Source organism: Rutilus rutilus (assembly GCF_951802725.1).
Source record: "Rutilus rutilus genome assembly, chromosome: 6".
Lineage (NCBI taxonomy): Eukaryota > Metazoa > Chordata > Actinopteri > Cypriniformes > Leuciscidae > Rutilus > Rutilus rutilus.
Genome location: NC_140214.1, coordinates 8,597,488 through 8,616,984, shown reverse-complemented (window position 1 = coordinate 8,616,984; position 19,497 = coordinate 8,597,488). Strand labels below are relative to the sequence as shown.

Below are 19,497 nucleotides of genomic sequence, written 5' to 3'. Positions count from 1 at the left end.
AAACTGATATTGAGACTCTCATGCAATCTACTCCTTCCTCTGTCCTTTTTGTCCCTTGAAACAGGAAAAACAGATGGTTGGACTTTAGAAGTACTAGTATTTTATTAATTTCTCTCTTGATGTGTTGTTCCCTCCCTGATGCTTTGCTAAAAAAAAAAAAAGAAAAGATTATCATGGCAGGCATATGTTGTGTTTTGGATGCTGGTGTCCTAGATAGTTCACCCAATAATTTTAGCCTAAATGGTCATCATTTACACATTCTCATGCTGTTACTAACCTGCATGACTTTATTATTAGTTTCTCTTTTCCATGCAATTACAATTAATGGGGACTGAAGCTTTCAAGCTTCAAAAAGGTTGGAAAAGTACCATAAAAGTAAAAAGGGTCCATATTATTCATGCATTATATTTCAAGTCTTCAGAAGCCATGCAATAACTTTGTGTGTAAAACAGACTGAAATTTAAGCCGTTATTTCGTGGACTTTTTCCCTCCATTGAGCTGTTAACTGAATCATTGAGTCAATGAATAGTTCAACGAATCATTCAGACGGGTTTTGTGAACTGATTCATTGAAAAGATCCAACTGAAAAGAGTGATTCACTTTTCATATGAGCAAGAACAGATGTTTTCAATTGAAGAATGTCACAGGTTTGGAATGGTGAGGTGGAACAAGGGTAGGTCGTTTAGGATAAACTTTATTTTTTAACTAGGCCTATAGCTTAACCAGCTTTGAACCAGCCATCTCTAACCAGGCTGGACCAGTGTGAATTAGCATGGTCCACTTGTCTTTTCAGCAGAGCGGATCACTTACCAGGGATTTGTCTTGAATGTAATTGTCCCGTTTTAGGCAGACCCTGAGTTTTTTGGTAATTGGTAAAACATAATACTGTGTGTCAATACAAGACCTTGGCCTCTCTCCCAGGATGCAATCCACAGCTGAATATGATACTTCTGAAATCAGATAACGCCAGGACAGTGCCGTGATGTAAATCTGCAGTCCAGAACAAGGCTTATTGAATTATCTAGCCACTAAATGTGACAAACTGACTCAGATTGTAATACATGGAGTGTAATGTAGTTCTCAGTCTTCCTGTGAGTGAAGGACTGCCCTGCCAGAGGAGAGAGAGAGAGAACCTTGACAGACCAAGGTGACATTTAGATGAAGACATTTTTGATGGATTTGTTATTGTGTGACATCCTTTTAAGGATGAGAGAGAGAGAGACAGATAGAGAGATAGACGAAGGGTCACATTCCCCCCATAGCTGCTACCTGTGTACATACACGTACATGACAAAGCCTGAACGACATGGCACATACTGGTATACAGGGTTCACATTTTTTTGAGTTATTTGAGATACTGTTGTCTTTATATCAGCTCAAACCAGTCTGGACATTCTCCTCTGACCTCTGGCATCAATAAGAGTTAAAACGCTTCTAATAAGGCATTTTTGCCCTCAGAACTGACGCTCACGAGATATTTTCACGAGACCATTATCTGTAAACTCTAGAAATGGTTGTGAGTGAAAATCCCAGTAGATAAGCGGTTTTTGAAAAATTATAAGTATGAAAGAATGGTTGGGAGGGAGCATGAAGAATCATTTTCACTCGTGAATTTGCAACTCTTAAATTCACTGAAAGTCTTTGGGATGTGCTGGAGGAGACTTTACAGAGTGATGGACTCTTGCATTGTCAATACAAGATCTTGACCAAAAACATCACAACATTTATTTCCATCAATAGGTGTTATCAATATACTGCAAGTCTTTTTTTCTTAATAAAACATACTTTAGTCAATTTAGTTGACTTTAACCTGTTTTTTTTCTTTGTTTTTTTACACCTGTGTTGTGTAGCATTTGAATGTTTTGACAGTTTGTTTCATCCCAATGAAGCTTAATTGACCCTGACTCTGAGCAAGAGTCACACAGTGTTCTCTGTAAAGCAGTTTAATCTTTATAATCCTAACCACATTTCCTGCTAGCCTTGATGATTCATTGTAAATTCATTGCAAAGTACTAAAACTTTATCTATCAGACTCCAATGTTGAATGACAAAATAACCATATAGAATTCATACACTACACGGTTACGTTCACACATAAGTACACAGTGTATAAGTGTATAGTGTGTCATTTGTGATACAACTAAGGGGTTAGTTAGCCTCTGCTGGTATATACTGTAACTACACCTACTTGGCTCATTTAATTGAAAAGCATTACTTCCATTTCTACAGCCGCCATATTGAGCATAGCAGATTCGCTCATTCATTTTTCAATGAGTGGTCCATTACCTCCTTATGGAAGCCTGTTTACACCTCAAAGAAAAAGAAATGAAAAAGAAATTTTATGTATGAATGTTTGTATTTATTTATTGAGATGAAACAGGGTTGCTGCATATGCTTTGTTTTATATTGTATATGCAGGAAGTTAGCAAGATGGTTACAGCAGTTACGTTATGAAACTGAACTGGATGCCAGTTGGCTGAGAACCTAAATTCAATCTATAACTCCTGATTGCTGTACATTTTTGAGTCATGACTTAGAATAACAAAGCACAACCAGCACATGGAGTTCATGTAATGACTCTCTGACAGAACAGTAAGTGTGCCAGAGCTTGTGAATTCTTGGAAATTATCAAGTCTTGTTTTAATTTTAGCATGTGTCTTAGTCTCTGGCCTGACACTTCTAACAGCAGCCTAACTTTAACCCCTGGAGACTAAGCGCAAAGCTTCTCCAGATGAGAGCAGAGGGAAGACTTGAAAGAGTCATTACATGCACTACAATCAAAAGGAAGTACAGCGAGAGCATTCTGGGGGATTTGGAAGGGGAGTGTACTCTCAAATGTGAAACTCAATGGGGCTTCCTGTTAAAGCTGGGCCGAACTCCGCTTTGGATATTCACAACAGCGAGCTTGCAGAGGAGAGGACGTGTTTGGTTTGGCTGGACTCTCAGCAGCTGTAGGGAGGTGTGGGAAAAGGAGAGAGATTTCACCCCATTCATTATGGGAGAATCTGACGTAATAATGATCGCTAATGCTGCTTATGAGAAACTTTCAGCTTGTACAGCGACCTCATAAAAATGCTGTGGAAAAGCTGCAGGTGGAAGCTGGGAAGCCTTCACAGAAAAAAACAATAGTTCTGTCATCATTTATTCACCCTCACATCGTTCCAAACCTGTATGACGTTCTTACTTCTTTGGAACAAAAAAGAAGATATTTGGGAGAATGTTTTAGCTGTTGTTAGCCATAAAATGAAAGTCAGTTGGGTTCAAAATCGTCTTTGTATTAAAATCAACATGCATTTAAATGTAATACAACAAATTGAACAGAAAAAGCTGCAAAGTGGACCAGACTTTGTCTCAAAAGTCTTGTTACACAACATTGTGTGGGTTGGTTTTCATTATCAGTCTGCAGAAGGAACCAGTGAGAAGATTGTGTGTATCTGTTGAAATCAACTAAGACAAATTAGTTACTTAACCCAGAAAACAAAATGTTATGCAATTCATAATTTCGTAATGCTATAGTTGTGTAGTTTCCTTCTCCTTTGGCTCAGATATAAATTTATTATGCCTCTAATGAGAATTTCCATTTTGCTTCAGAAGATGAAGTGTCTTTGAACAAACAGTGCTCTAATTGCAGGCTCTGTCCTCCCTGAGGCAAACGGGGGTTAAGTGTCGTGTTGACAACTACGGTAGAGATGGAGAGGGATTTTCATAACTCTAGTTCATGGGTCAGAGTTACTTGGGAATGAACAAAAGGTCACGTTAACCGTTTTTTTTTCCATCATTGACTGAATGTTTATAGCAGTGATGGAAAACTCTGAAGGTCATCCATCCATCCATCCATCCATCCATCCATCCATCCATCCATCCATCCATCCATCCATCCATCCATCCATCCATCCATCCATCCATCCATCCATCCATCCATCCATCCATCCATCCATCCATCCATCCATCCATCCATCCATCCATCCATCCAAAACTAAATCTAAATCTAAAACTATTATTACCACGGTCATTTTTTGTAAAGATACTTCGATAAAGGATGCATTTGTTTACTCAACTGCCAATAAGTCTCAAGTACCAATAAGAGTAGAAAAATTCTGTACACATATTATCAGTACAGGCACAGTAAAGCAGGACAGATGCTGTCATCGTGTCCATTTGTCATTTCTGTATTGAACAGGGAATTTCATCACAGTTGTTCAAATGCCATCAGTTTCTTTGCATCATCTTTTAGAGACAGGCCCTTGAGACAGGGGAGTGAGATATATTTTGTTCTCTATGAGTTTGATGAGATTGATGTATTTTTAGATGTGCTAAAAGCTCGGGGCGATCCAGTTATCTCTCTCATTCTCGGAAGAATCAGCTAACATTAAGATAACTGCACAAAAAGAAGTATAAACTGTCATCTCATGCAGTAGTCTGTGTAATTAGAGACAAAGCTGGAGTGCAGATTCTCTCTTGTTTTCTTGTTTGCTATTTTTATTTCTCTCTTTCTCTATTTCTGATCCTCTGAGCCAAAGTTGTTCATAAATAATACAGATAATCCAGCTTTGTTTTGATGTAGATAGTTCGTGCTCAGTTGAGTTTCTGTGTGTGTGTGTGCGTGTGTGTGTGTGCAACGTGCGTGTGTGTGTACACAGTCCACAGAATATATTTGAACACTTAAGTCACACTTAAAATTGCATGAATGTCTTACATTATAAAACAAAGTTTCAAACCAAGTGGCATTCATTTTAAACAATAGCACACATCATTTTTCATGCAAAACTTTTCTCACAAATAAGTTAAAATATTAGATAAACTGTTAAAAGTGGAATGTCCATACTGTTATTGTGATAAACCAAGTGCTTCATGCGGCCTCAGTGTTAACACAACACACGCTGTCTCTTTAAATTCCATGTTCAGTGAAATGACACTGCTGGAGGGTGATGGCCTACTGGCTCTAAACTCTCTCAAGATGATTTATATTATATGCATGTTTCCAGTGTGATGTCAGAATAAAGTGATTTCCAGTGGAAGTAGTGCAGCTTGTCATCACAGTGAACTAGGGGTTTCTGTCTGCCTGTCTGTCTTATCTATCTATCTATCTATCTATCTATCTATCTATCTATCTATCTATCTATCTATCTATCTATCTATCTATCTATCTATCTATCTATCTATCTATCTATCTATCTATCTATCTATCTATCTATCTATCTATCTATCTATCTATCTATCTATCTATCTATCTATCTATCTTATCTATCTCATTTAGTTGACAGTAGCAGTTATAGCTGATCAGGCTGCACTCAGAGTTTTATGGCAGATGTGGCTGGTCAGTGTGAACCAAGCTTCTCTTAAATTAGTCCAGCACATAGAGGGAATCTGTCTCTTTGGCTGTGAAAGGAGGTGTTCTCCTCTGTGACCCAACCACATGGCATCACTCAACAAAATTGAATCACAAATCCACACAGGAGGAAAGAGAGGAGGGAGATGGATGGAACGGGGGAGAAAGAGAACAATGCTGACACATCAGTTTTATCAATGGTTCTCCTTAAAGTCATTACAGTACATTACATCTCACCACGACACAAGTCCATCTCTTTGTTGCTTTGAATAGAAATTCAGAGCTGATTTACAGTGTACTAGAAAACCTATCCCTGTTCTTTCAGCCTTTACCCCTTTTTACTTTTCCATCATTCCTGTACCTACTCTCAGTTGTGTTTGAGCTTCAAACTTATCTGTAAAAATGTTTCCAGCACATTGATTTCTGATTTTCAATCCATTATAAGTAAGAATACACTTTGATAAGATGGATGCATACTGTTAAAAATCTGAATGGTGCTGCCAACGTCAGTGTTTTTAAGCATGCGAGAGTGCATGTCTTCAATTTCCAAAGGTCTTAGATGGTTCAAAATGAAAATTAAGTTGTCAGCAGTTTAATAGAAGTTTGATGATGGAAGTAGAAATCCTATTTTAAATCACTAAAGAGAAATTAATTTTTAACAATTAAATATAAACAGCTCTAAATCCATCAGACTAGACCGGCTGGGCCAGATAAGACCTGCAAACCACTTACACTCTAAGATAAGCCTGTAAAAAATAGGACACAATATACTGTTATTGTCATTGTGTTATGAAGGAATTTTCAGTATTTGGTTTTGTCAGATCAGTGTGTTAACCCTGTTGGCATCTGTTGGTGTTGGTCATGTAAGTGACGTAGCCTACTATAATCTGGTGATTGTCCACGTTGGTCGACGTCTGTCAGTGTGGTGTGCCTTAATGTTCATTAATCAGACCAAATACAACTAGAAAGAGCAATAGTAGATGTGGCGATCGTGGGCCAAAGGCAGAGCTGATTCCGCACTGCCCTTCATACGGTGACAGGCGAAGATGTCCTGTGCTGATCTCTCTCTTGTGTAAGTGAGTCATTCCAGCTGTTGGGAATCACAGTGATTAGCATTGTTACATAAGCAAAGTGATTTCTGACTGTTGTTGATTTTGTCTGACGTCAGGCACGACCTATTTTGTTTATATGTTGGCTGAGTAGAAGGGTGTTGTATTTGTAGATGAGAAAAGGAGGGTAAAAGACAAGATGCAGTGAAATGAGGCACAGAGTAGTGATATCATATACTTGCTCTTTCTAGTTCTGATATTGACCTGACTGCACACAGTATGGTTTTGGCCACAAAAATGTGTCCAAAATTCCCTCTTTTATATATATATATATATATATATACTGTATATAATACACTGTCTGTGGATGGGGTGTGTGTATTAATATAAATGCTGAAGGTGGACACTGTCTGGCTTTTCTAGGCTTTAGCTGAAGCAGCAGATGTGACAGTTATTGATCCTCTTCAGGGATCAGCTAATCTGTACCTGGCTCTTTGAAGCTTGCGCTAATGTTACATTTGTGCTGTCATGTATGGTTTCTGGGATTACTTGGGAGCTGGAGCTCAGGACATTACGCCTATGTGTGTGTGTGTGTGTGTGTGTTAGAGGCTAGGTTTGTCCAGCATTGACAGACCTTTTGCGATACTGCGTACGGTCTGGTCCACTTAGCATATTAGCAACTGCCGTTTAGACCGGAAGAGACTGTCTGATTGAGACCAACCACTGTTCACTTTGTTTTTATGCACCATTGAGAGGCTGGATTACCTGCAACTGCATCAGATAGTCAGTATACAGTCTGTGGTTGTGCTGTCTCAGGCTGAGATTAGGGCTAGGTCATTGTGAGAAGTTGTGTGTGTGTGATTATTGGGTGTTCTGTGCTCCATGTGTTTTGGATTGTTTAGTCTAATCTTTCATTGCTTTTATAAATGATGAGTGTTTTGTGGTTATTGATACACTCCAGAAACATCGGCTCTGTTTGAAAGCTGACTCGTTTCCAATAAGCTGTTTGTTGCATTAATTTGTAATTTTCTAATTTCCAGCCAACTGAACAGATCCGCTACATCTGCACTGGAAAAATCACGGCTGTTAAATCAAGGTTTTGTAGTTTTTGCATTGTTGATTCATCTGAGCACATTTGATAGTTCCATGACCGCTGATTAGATTTAAATACCAGCGCTTTGTTCTTGATAAAGGAGCATTCATAAATTCATCATTTGTAGACCATAAATTACAATGACTCTTTTTGGAGGCTAAAGATTATGATGATGTAATATATTTATTTGAAAAGAGCCACTGTTGACTGACACTGAGATTCAAAACATAACAAAGAATCAAGTTAGGGAAACGAGAACTGAAACTATTAATTAAAAGAAAATAGATGGTTTTATGTTGTTATTTTTCATTAATTTTATTTGTTTATGCATTTATTTACCAGTTCATTTATGTTTTTTTGTTTTTGTTTGTAATAACTGTAGAAATTATCTTAAAAATATATTAAATTGTTGCTTTGGCAATTGAAAATTACGTGACTCAAGGTCCCTATAATGTACACACAGTATATTTAGTTAGATGCCACACTTTATTTCAGACCAAATAAGAATAATAAGCAATAACCACTTTCAATATACTGTCAATTTTTAATACATTTTACTGAAAATCATATGGTTCATAGAATAATGTTCAGTGAATATCATCTAAAAGTGGCGGAGCTTAGCAAAAGGTCCATTGCCATCCTCAGAAATGCAAAAAAATGGAAATGTGAAGTGGAAGCAGAAATTCCGTACTAAATTCTTTAAGATTGATAGTCCTTACTTGGAAGTGAATTGTCACATTTTTGGAATGATAGTTAACATGTCTGCAGTTACTGCTCACGCAGTGCTTAGTTACATTTTTAATGTTTGGTCTGTGAATCTTCTTGCATGTTCTTTTCGGGGTGTCCATCATCACCCAGCGGTGTGGTGGTGCTGGTTGGGTGATGACGTTCCATCAGGTTCTCATCACATTCAGAGGCCCAAATGCTGTGCTGTAGTGTTTCACTTTTAATGTAATCCTTCTCTGCTGGCCATCATGGGCTAGATGATCACAGTGGGAAGCCTTGTCGTTCTGATGCATGCTGGGAGTCTAATGGCATCATGTTGAGATTGAGCAGAGACGGGCCATCATACAGTGCGTTACAGCGGTCTCAGATTAAAGCCTTTCACCAGTGATCAGATGACAATGAACGTGTAGACAGAAACTCAATGGGTCGCGTGTTTGAAAAAGATTCAACTACACAAAGACAACCGCACAAATCTCTGACATCACAGTCAGGAGTCAAAGGAAACAGCAGATATTTATCTTACTTTAGTGTGTGTGACAGTTTCGGTTACTTTAGTGTGTGTGTGACAGTTTCTGTAAGTTCTTAAAAGTTTTAAATATGAACTTTGAAGAAGAAAAACAGCTGGAAAGCAATTGGAAAAAAACTGACCCTTGAAATACTACTTTAATATAATATATAATATTGTATTGCATGACATTGTAATGTATTGTATTTTTTTACATAAAGCTGGTTCCACCAATTTTTATCAATGAATTTCCATGATTTATCCAAATATATAAATATTAAATGGATTGCTGTGGAAATTTTACAGTTGTTTGTCAAAAATTATACTTATTAGTGGACAGAAGTCTCGAAGAAGTTGACAATGGCCTGAAATGCAAAGAAGAATTCTGAAGAATGTTTTTGAAGAATGTTTTGACTGGTTTCATTCATACAATGAAAGTCAACAGGAAAGTCACTGTTGTTTTGGTAAAAAAAAAAAAAAAGACATTTAAAAAAATTGCTTTGTTTGTGTTTCGCAGAAGAAAGTAAGTCATACAGGCTTGTAACGACATTTAGAGTGAATAAATGAAATAATAAAAATTTCTCTTTAAGTGGAAAAATTCTACAAAAGTAAATGGCTTTTTTAACTCTTTCCCCGCCATTTGATGGAATTTTTCGTCATTTATGAGACGATGCTTCCTGTCATTGACAGAAATGTCCTTCTTCCCATGTTTTATGTGGTGGGGGGCGCTATTACACATCTTCTGAAAGACTACTGAATCTCCTGATCAAAACACAGGCGAAGAAGAGGCAGAAACAAGTGATTTCATATGTAAGCATGATGCATATGTAAAATAATACAATCATCAACATTAAACAGTATATCAATCAAAACTGCCTAATGTTATCGAATGAAATGTTGACCCAGGACTAGGTATAAGTCTGTGCAAGCTTGGGGGGGTGTTGATGATCTACTCCATCTATGTTTTGATCCTCATCCTGAATCCTGAATCCAAAAACGCCTTTTTCTCAGCTTTTTGCTCAAAATGTTGTTTTTTTATGAAACTTGCTCACATAAAAAAGAATGCATTAAGCTAGAATAAAACTTCTTTTTTTTTAAAGCAGAGACTTTGTTCTTTCTTTTGATATATTGTATGTTCAGATATGCATTCAACAAAATACCCTGGGGCCATGAAACTTTTGTGAAAATTATTAAAAATGCTGGCAGTAGCTGGCAACTTTTTTTCAAAAACGCTGGCGGAGAAAGAGTTAAAAACAATTAGCTATTATGACATGACTTCTTCTGCTTCTTGGCACCTGTGTTGATCTTGTCATGGTTTTATGCGAAAGTGAGGACAGTTCATGCAGAAGCCAAACCCAGTGTGACGGTGTGTGGTTTGTTAGCAGAGGTGAGGGTTGCGTGAGCGAAGTGTTTGGTCTCTGTTGGGTTTTGGCAATGACGTGGTGTTCCGTACAGCTTGATGAATTCAGTGTTTGTTCTTCAGTCTAACTAAAGACAGAAGCACATAAGAAGAGACACAAAACACAAACAGAGAGGGAGAGAAAGATATTGCAGGGTTTGTTTTCCCGTGGGATTAAAATGCCTCAGAGAAATTGAATATCTGAGAAACATCAAGGCAGTAATCCTGTTCTTAGCGGAACACAGAAGCTTCTTCCCGCCCTCTGTTTTTCCTCATCTCTCTCTGCATCCATCCTCTATCCATCATTCTCTCTCCTTATCCTTGTCTCACTCTTCTGTTTTTTCTCCATCTGTCCCTCTCATCCTCCTCTTTCTGCTTTTCACTTGTCATCTCACTTTCATCGCTGCCCCCTCTTGATTTGTATGAATCATTCTTATCTAACAATAATGCAAATGTAATTTAATTTTGATAATGTAATAAATAATAATACATACAATTATTTTAAGCATTATTAATTAAACAAAATTAATGTTTTTAATTAAATAATATTAAACTTTTTTATTTATTTAATTATTTAATCGATATTGATAAAATACAGTATAAGAAAAAAGTGTATTCTAAGAGAGTAGCAATCAAAAAATGTACCAAAAAGAAATAAATAACTAATACATTTAGTAAGTATTTTAATTCTCACAATTAGCATCTTAAAATGATGCATGTGTAATTTTGCTAAAAATGTGCATGTGAATGATCTTGCCCTGTGGAAAGCACTGCATCTACAATATATTATATATCTGTATGTATATATGGATGTATTTGTGTGTTTTCAAAAGCAGAGCTGAAGTGAGTGGACTTTATTTATGTCCTGCACATAAGCAAGGAAATAATGCAGTGTTTATCAATCATGGTCTTTGGGATCCTTTAATGAGGGTATCAGTGATCTGTACTACACACTCCACTGGAGAATGGACAGAAACTGAAGATGGTGTGTTTCTGTGTGTGTTTTACTATGCATTCACTCATTCCTTTTTCTTTATCTCTCTTGCTCAGTGTGCTGAAAATGTATTTGCACAATGATGTATTGCCCAAGCTAAAGCAGGATAGGCAAATGATAATACAAACTAAAACTGTATTTTATATTTCAAAAGAAAATGTAAGGGGTGCTTGTCCATACAAAAGTACAATAGAACAAAATTCTATCCTTGTTAAAACATTTAGTCCACACAGTATAGACAAATGCAGACCCGCACATAGAAACAGACAGAACGCACCTTGTTGTTTACCACCAGCAGATTCAGTCTGGCAGCCGGTAAAGTGTGTTTGTGTGTCATGTACGTTCAGATTAAGCTGCCAGAAAACATCAGCTCCATCTCTGACAGCCTGTAATTTTGAAGTGAGCCTGTCCAGACAGGCAAGTGTGTGTGGACCTTGTTCTGAAATATGAGCAAGTGCCACCACTTGCTAAGGCTCAGTATGAGCTAGTAGTGCTCACACTTAAAGGGACAATTCATCCAAAAATTAAAATCACTTACCCTCGTGTCGGTCCAAACGTGTATGATTTTTGTTCATCTTCAGAACACAAATGAAGATAATGAAATCTTAGTGATTTCTGCCTCTACATTGAAAGCCTATTCACCCAAAACTCTGATGCTCAACTGTACTTGCTTGACGTACAAAAACTCAACTTAGTCAGTGAACCTCATCAAGCAAGCATGCTACTAAATTCAAATGCTATATATCCATGATCTTTTTCGCAAGAACCAATGAGGTTTGTTCTTGCATGTCAAGCAAGTACAGTTAAGTTTGTTTGCTAATAAATGTTTGTATGTGAATCCGAAGCTAAGCGAGGGTCTAATTTCAATATGAATCATTATGATCTGGAATTTTAGGTAAAGGGCAAAAGATTTCCCCATGCAGACTTTGCATCTGGTTCAAGTTGCTCACACAAATTTGACGTGTTGAACAACCGAATGCTTATTGATTTAAAAATGACTTCTTTGTGAGCTGTGCTTCATACCAAGCTACACACGTGACAATGGACAATTTATATTTTTGCCTCCAAAATTTCACTAATGTGACCACAACTTTATGGTTGGGAAATGAATGAACACTTTATAGCATTAATAATATTATTGCGCTTTTAAATTGGGCCAATAAGGAACCACCCTACAAACCACCTAGCAACCGCATAGCAACATTCTAGCATTTTGGCTTTTTTTTTTTTTTTTACAAACAAGCACCACCACCTACATTGTCAGATGATGTTTTAAATATGTTTTAAGTGTTGCTCATGTGTTTGACTTTGCTTTCACCGTTTAAGGGCCCTCTAGAAAATCTCAGCACATTTTTAATAGTTTCCCCCCCAGGACTTTGCCTTTCTTCTGACAGATGACTTAAAGAGTCTGAATCATATGTGAGTTCATACGTTTTTAATGAGCTGTTGGGTTTCTGGAAGGAAGTCAGAGCGTTGACGTGTCTGATTTGAAATCATCACCACTGTCTTCTGCATACTCTGAACTTTGTTTCCTTAAAGGGTTAGTTCACCCAAAAATGAAAATTCTGTCAGTAATCACTCACCCTCATGTTGTTCCAACCCCGTAAGACTTTTGTTCATCTTCGGAACACAAATTAAGATATTTTTGATTCAATCTGAGAGCTGTCTCACTCCTCCATAGGCTTCTCTGTAATTGAAACTTGCCGGCATAGAAAGTTAGTAAAGACAATGTTTAAAATAGTCCAACCTAGCTAGCAAAATGTCGTCTATTAGACACTGAATAGACGAAAATCTTCAATGTCTAATTACGACTTTTCAACACTGAAAACAGGTCGATCTTCAGCGTCTTAATGGAATATGTAAAACTCTTTAAATTTATTTGAGATGATAATGAACATGGTTTGGTAGTTTGTTTTTATCCGTTATTTTAGCATGTATAACAGACTTATCCTGTCTTAGATTATAAGTTGAAAACACGTAGTCAAACAGTCCGGCTGAAACTACTTAGTTGAAACGTCGTAAACCAGTCCAAGGCGGACCGACTTATTTTCAACCATATTTCAACGTTGAAAGACGTTAATTGTTTACTGGGAAGTGACTACAGTGGCTAAGTTTATCAAGCGACAAGAATACTTTTCGTGTCGCCTTTGGATGAGTCAAAGTTGCTATGTCAGGCTGCTTGAAAAAACAGATTCAATTTGGTGTCGCTAGTGGCAAGAAATACACACTATTCATTTTCTTCTGTGTGGGCCTCTGAGAGAGTTCACGTAGTGTAACAGCGCAGCGCTTCTGGGTTGTACGTCAGAAAGTAGGCTCACTAGTAGGCCAATAGCGAGCCTACGTTCTGACGTACAACCCAGAAGCGCTGCGCTGTTACACTACGTGAACTCACTCAGAGGCCCACACAGAAGAAAATGAATAGTTGAATAAAGTCGTTATTTTAGTTTTTTTTTGCGCACAAAAAGTATTCACGTCGCTTGATAAACTTAAGGTTGAGCCACTGTAGTCACTTGGACTATTTTAACAATGTCTTTAATAACTTTTCTGAGCTGGCAGATATTAATTACCTAGCAGCTTATGAAGAAGTGATCCAGCTCTCAGATTTAATAAAAAATATATTAATTTGTGTTCCGAAGATGAACGAAAGTCTTACGGGGTTGGAACAAAATAAGGGTGAGTAATTATGACAGAATTTTCATTTTTCTGTGAACTAACCCTTTAAAGCACCAGTACATAAATGGTTCTCTGAAGTATTACAGGATAAAATGTTCCTTATGGAGCTTTAAAAGGTTCTTCTTTAGCATCTGGCTTTAAACCTGAAAAACACCTTTTCTCTTTATTTAAGGGTCAAGTGTGTATTTCTTGCCACTAGCGGCACCAAATTGAATCTGTTTTTTCAAGCAGCCTGACATAGCAACTTTGACTCATCCAATGCCGTGATTCGGGATAAGGCTAGACGAGGTAGTCATTGAAACCTGTTTGAAAGCAATAATTATTTATGCAATTCTGTGGCATAGAAATGACACACTGTATGTTTAAGATGAAGTCAGAAGGTGAACTGGCAACCACAGAATCTTTCCAAATTACTGCAAAATGTATAATTGGAACAATGAGAAAATCTCAACATCAGCCCTTGCTAATGAACACCTGCACTGTGATGTCTATTTGCATCATGTTTTTTGTGTATGTTTTGTATAATTTAGTAATGGGCATAAACTCGGTGAACTCTTCCATTGTTCATAATGTTCCCCAATGCCTGTGAGCACTGTTGTTTTCCATCCAATACTGGTCCTGTATTGATTGGCTGCTTAGGAAATATTACATGGAAAAGAGATGGAATATGGAAGTGATCGTCTCAAAGTTCCCGTGGCACATGATCTGACATGCACTTTGTGTTTTTGGCACAACACACATTAGACAGATTTCAACTGAATTAAAAGTGAACTTTTCATCCATTCACTCAGCCAGCCCTTTATGATGAGAGAAAGACAGAGGGATAAAAAGAAAGACTTGGACAATGCATGCTTTGTACGCCTCTGTGATTGAGGGTAAAGGGTAAAATGATGTAAGTGTGGTCACCTCTAAAATATTCCAACCTGTAATCTTTATACAAACATACACATGTGTAGTCATACTGATGCTTTATAGCTAATAATTGAATAACAGTCAACTGTCATCCAGACTGAGTCCTGGCAAGGCTTTCGAATCCTCAGCCAATCAGGAAACAGCCTGGGGTTGCAGAACTGTAAGTCTGTTGATGATCACAATCACATGTACATGGTCTGGCTGTAAGTTTGTGATCTTACGTACACAGAAGGAGCTATGGTTATGGTTAGTTTGATTGACAGGCTACCTAGCTGAGACTTTTTAGTACTGACTAACGTTTTTTAGTATTAAAAACAGATTATAATTGCCAGTGTTGGGGAAAGCTACTTTTAAAAGTAATCCATTCCAAAATTGTTACTCCCTAAAAAAGTAACTAATTGCATTACCTAGTAACTTTTTATGGAAAGTAATGTTGCGTAACTTTTTCTGACCTCGGCTGGGCTTGCTTGTTTGTAAAAAAAAAAAAAATGTTTTTTTTAATTTTTGCCAGATATAAAGGCCCTCTCACACCAAAAGTGAAATAAGCCTTAGGCTGAAGGAAATGCAGATTCATATCTGTACAGTAGAGGGCGCATCTCAAACAAACCTTTCAGCTGTGCTGCCATTCTAGATTGCAGAAGAATAGGACACAGGAAAAGAAAGTCCAGCGCTCTTACTTCAGCAACAAAAAAAGAGAAGATGTTTAACAAATGTAATTTTTGCTTTTGAATATGGTTGAATTTGATCATCGAAGGTCAGCTGCAAAGACACTGGTTAATAAAGTAAGATTAAATACATAAAGTATTTGAGTAATTTAACATTTAATCATTGCAGATGTGCTGTAATTATTTGCAGTTCACTGTTTTTGTTCATTTTGTTCAAGTTTTTTTGTCACTTGTGAGTGGGCCAGAATTCAAATTTGAAGTTTTTTTGTTTGTTACTGTAGCTGTTTTGGCTAGTTTGATAATGCCTTTAGTGACAAACAATAATTTAACGATGTCCTGGTAGCAACCTCAGCATTGTGCACTCAAATCTAATTGAGATTAAATGCTTCTCTCTATATATACTGTGGAAAGTACATTTGCAATAACACTTGAGATTTACAGACACTTTACCATGGTGAAATTAAAGTATTAGAGTCCTGTTGGCAATATAGAAATGTGGCTGGGAATAGCTTAGAGCTGGAATTTTTGTTTCCAAAAAGGGCAAGACGCATTCTCTCTAAAATTCATGGCCATAGGGAAAGAGAGAGAGATGGAAAAAGGGGTTGGAACAAAAGATCAGTACCTGAACACTGAAGCAGGAATGTGGTTTTTAAAATGAAAGTGGGATAAAAAGAGATACACAGGGAGAGACGGCGAGAGAGATGGGCATTCATGCCTTTCAACCTTCTTTTGATGAAAAGCTTCCTTTCAGTGTGACTGTGAAAGAGGGATTAGGGAGAAGTGGATGGTGAGAAAGAACAGTGCATTCCTCTAAACGCCGCTCCTATTCATCCGTCAAAACACCTTAATTCACTCTCCGTCTCTCACCACTGTCTGTGCGCTCATGTAAAAAAAAATATTAAGAAAGCTTATATTGAACTTGTAGCGATTCCTTGCCTTCTATAACTCTTTCTCTCTGTTTTTGTCTCTGTGTAGCTCTGCTAACGCGTTTGGTGCTATGTGTAAAAGAGACCTACTAGCCGTGAATGAAAGCGTGAATCTGCAGGTAGAGCGGTGGCTCTTTACAAGCCGGATAAATAAATATACATAATAGTACATAATATTTATATATAGACTGTATATATTAAGGTCTGTAAGAATCATATTTTGTGGGGGTGTTTTGTACTCTGAGTACAAAAACTTAACTAAGTCACATGATTTAAGGTACTGTTTATGTCCATAGCATTAATGGTTAAAAATGTGTAATACTTGTGGTCGGGGTTTTGTTCAGATCCTTAACTCTAAGTATGAGCATTAGTAATAGTGATGATTGCCTTAGCCAGCACCATCAGTTACAGACCACAGACATTTTAATGCTTCAGCTATATAATACCACTCTCCCGAGGATTTTCTTGAGAATGGCTTCGTTTATCAATATCAACCTCATTTCCTTTTAATGAACTCATCTTGTCTTCTAGATAATGTCAGTGTAGTGGCTCCTCATTAATCAGTTTAAGCAAATAAACAAATGTGAATCTACAACAGTCCAAAAGTTTGAATCTCAGCCAAGGCCTAACACCACCATGACCTGACTGCCTGCTTCAATGACCTTTGCAGCTTTTGATGGCTTCTACAGTCTCAAAATGATTCAACCCGTTCATGGCAAGCATCTTTAGTACTAAGTAGAACACCCTTTTGCTGTTATGACCTGCTGCAAACGAGATGTATAACCAGACACCAGCTTCTGGCAGTGGTTCTGCGGAATCTTAGCCCATTCCTCATGAGTGCCATTGCTCATGTGGAACGGGCTAAGATTCCTCCAGTTCAGTGTTATTCTTGGGTTTGCGTGCTGCAACCGCCTTCTTCAAATCCCATCAGAGATTTTCTATGGGGTTCAAGTCAGGTGACTGATGGCTACTGTAGAATCTTCCAGGACTTCTTCTGTAACCAAGCCTTGGTGGAATTTGAGGTATGCTTGGGAACATTGTCCTGTTGGAAGTTCAGCTTCAGCTTCCTCACTGACGGCATGATGTTATCTCCTAGGATTTCCTGATACTTCAATGAATCCATCTTGCCTTCCACACGCTTCAGGTTTCCAGTGCCAAAGGATGCATAGCAGCCCCAGAGCATCAGCAAGCCACGACCATGCTGAACTGTAGGCAGTGTTCTTTTCAGCATATGCTTCATTCTTCTTCCTCCAGACATACCGCTGATCCATAAGGACCAAAAGTTCCAGTTTTGTTTTCATCGCTCTACAGAACAGAATCCCAAAACTTCTGTGGTTTATTAATATGATTTTGAGCAAATTGGAGGCGAGTTTTCTTGTGCTTTTGGGTCAGTAGTGGTGTACGTCTTAGAGTTCTGGTATGCGTTTAGTTCGCTCCTTACTGTTCAAGCTGAAACCTCAGTGCTTGTTGCCAAGTCTTGCTGCAGGTCTTTTGCAGTCACTCAAGGTTTTTTCTGAACCTGCCTTCTCAGAAATCTGGTTGCAGCCGTTGATAGCTTCCTTTTTCTGCCCGTCCAGGTAGTGTAACCACTTTTCCTTTGACCTTGAACTTGCGAACTATGCTACCAGCGATGTCTTTAGGAACATTTAGTGCCTTCGCTATCTTTTTGTATCCTGCTCCTTGTTTGTGAAGGGGGATCAAATCTTCTCTTAACTTTTTGGATCATTCTTTTGACTTAGCCATATTTCTAACATGCAGTCAAACGTGACACTCAACAAACCTAGCCAGATCAAATATTTCATGTGTTCTAGCTCAAGCACACCTGGTGCAACTATTGAAGGCCTTGATTAGTTGAATCAGGTGTTTTGCCAATTTGTGCTATTGTGAGGGATTCTATTCAAGGGGTTGAATAATTTTGAGGCTACAGAAGTCATTAAAGTTGCATTTTCAGTTGAATTTGGGGAAACCACTTGAAACATTTGTTGTGTTGAGCTATTTCAATTACTTTTGTTTGATTTGTTCATTGCAGCTGAAAGTCTGTACATTTTGCCAATAAACCTGATTTGCAATGGGGGGGTTGAATAATTTAAATTACAACTGTGTGTATATATAAACATATACATACATATAAACATATACATACATACATACATACATACAAACATATACCTTGCTCTAATATCAACGCCACCCTGTCCCTGTCCGCCACCCGAGACTGAAGAGTGAAGAGTGTGCTGCCGCCAGGAGTGTGTGTGGAGGCCGAAGGAGGCATTGCGTGCTTCCTAGCTGGATTAGCTCTTATAGTCAATTTGTGTCTGTGTATGTCAGTATATAGTATATAAAACGTAATACCTATCTGAGCTTAAAGCAGGTCTCTTACTGGCCGGATCTGACCCGAGCAATGAGGACAAGAGGAAAAGGGTTCAGGCTGGCATCTGTAAAGCCCCTTTCACACAGAGATAGATCCGGAAAATACACTGATAATGTGTCCCGGGATTTGTTTCAGGATTGTTTAATTTTGGTTAATTCTCAGTGCCAGTGATTTTCTGGAATCTGTGCGTGTGTTCACACACATCCCGTAAAGATCCCGTAAAGACACGTGCCATCAGGATGTGACATAATGTCTCCGCAGCATCTAAGTTTGCTTATGGAAACTATGCTTGTGCATTTTTTTCCTCATTCGATCATAAACTAGCACATTGCGTACCGTTCCACTAAGCTGGCGAACAATCTCAGCTTCAGAGTCATCACTACGACCCATCCCTTACGGCATTGGTCCTGCCTTTTGTTCACACAGGGTGCGCTTCCGGGACTGATCCTGGCAATGTTACTAGGTCCCCATCCCGGGACGTGTTTGCGTTCACACAAAAGTCACTCTAGCAATTATATGGCAATTTTCTGGGATCAACGCTCTGTGTGTAAGGGGTATAAGAGAGTGTGAATGATGCGTGTTAGTGGAATTTGAAAACTTTAAATTGGATTGTACTCAGGCAGAGTGGGACAGGGACAGATGAACTCTTGTGGACCCTTGCTTACTGTGTGTGTGCTTGTGCGAGTGCGTGTTGTCGCGTGTGTCAGCCTGATAGGACAGGCTGGCATGGCATGATGCCCAGCTATGGGCTTCCCAGTCAAGCAGCGTTTCAGGCTGAATGCGGCCCAGTTTCCCACTTGACTTCTGCTCTCATTCACATCTTAATATGTGATGTTATGCCATCTGACTAATTAA

At 38.1% G+C, this 19,497-nt stretch overlaps 1 protein-coding gene across 1 annotated transcript in view; it reads left to right on the top strand.

The window, feature by feature from the left end:
* gpc1b (glypican 1b) overlaps positions 1-19,497 on the top strand; it is a 71,319-nt gene that overhangs the window by 4,295 nt on the left and 47,527 nt on the right. The window lies entirely within an intron of this gene.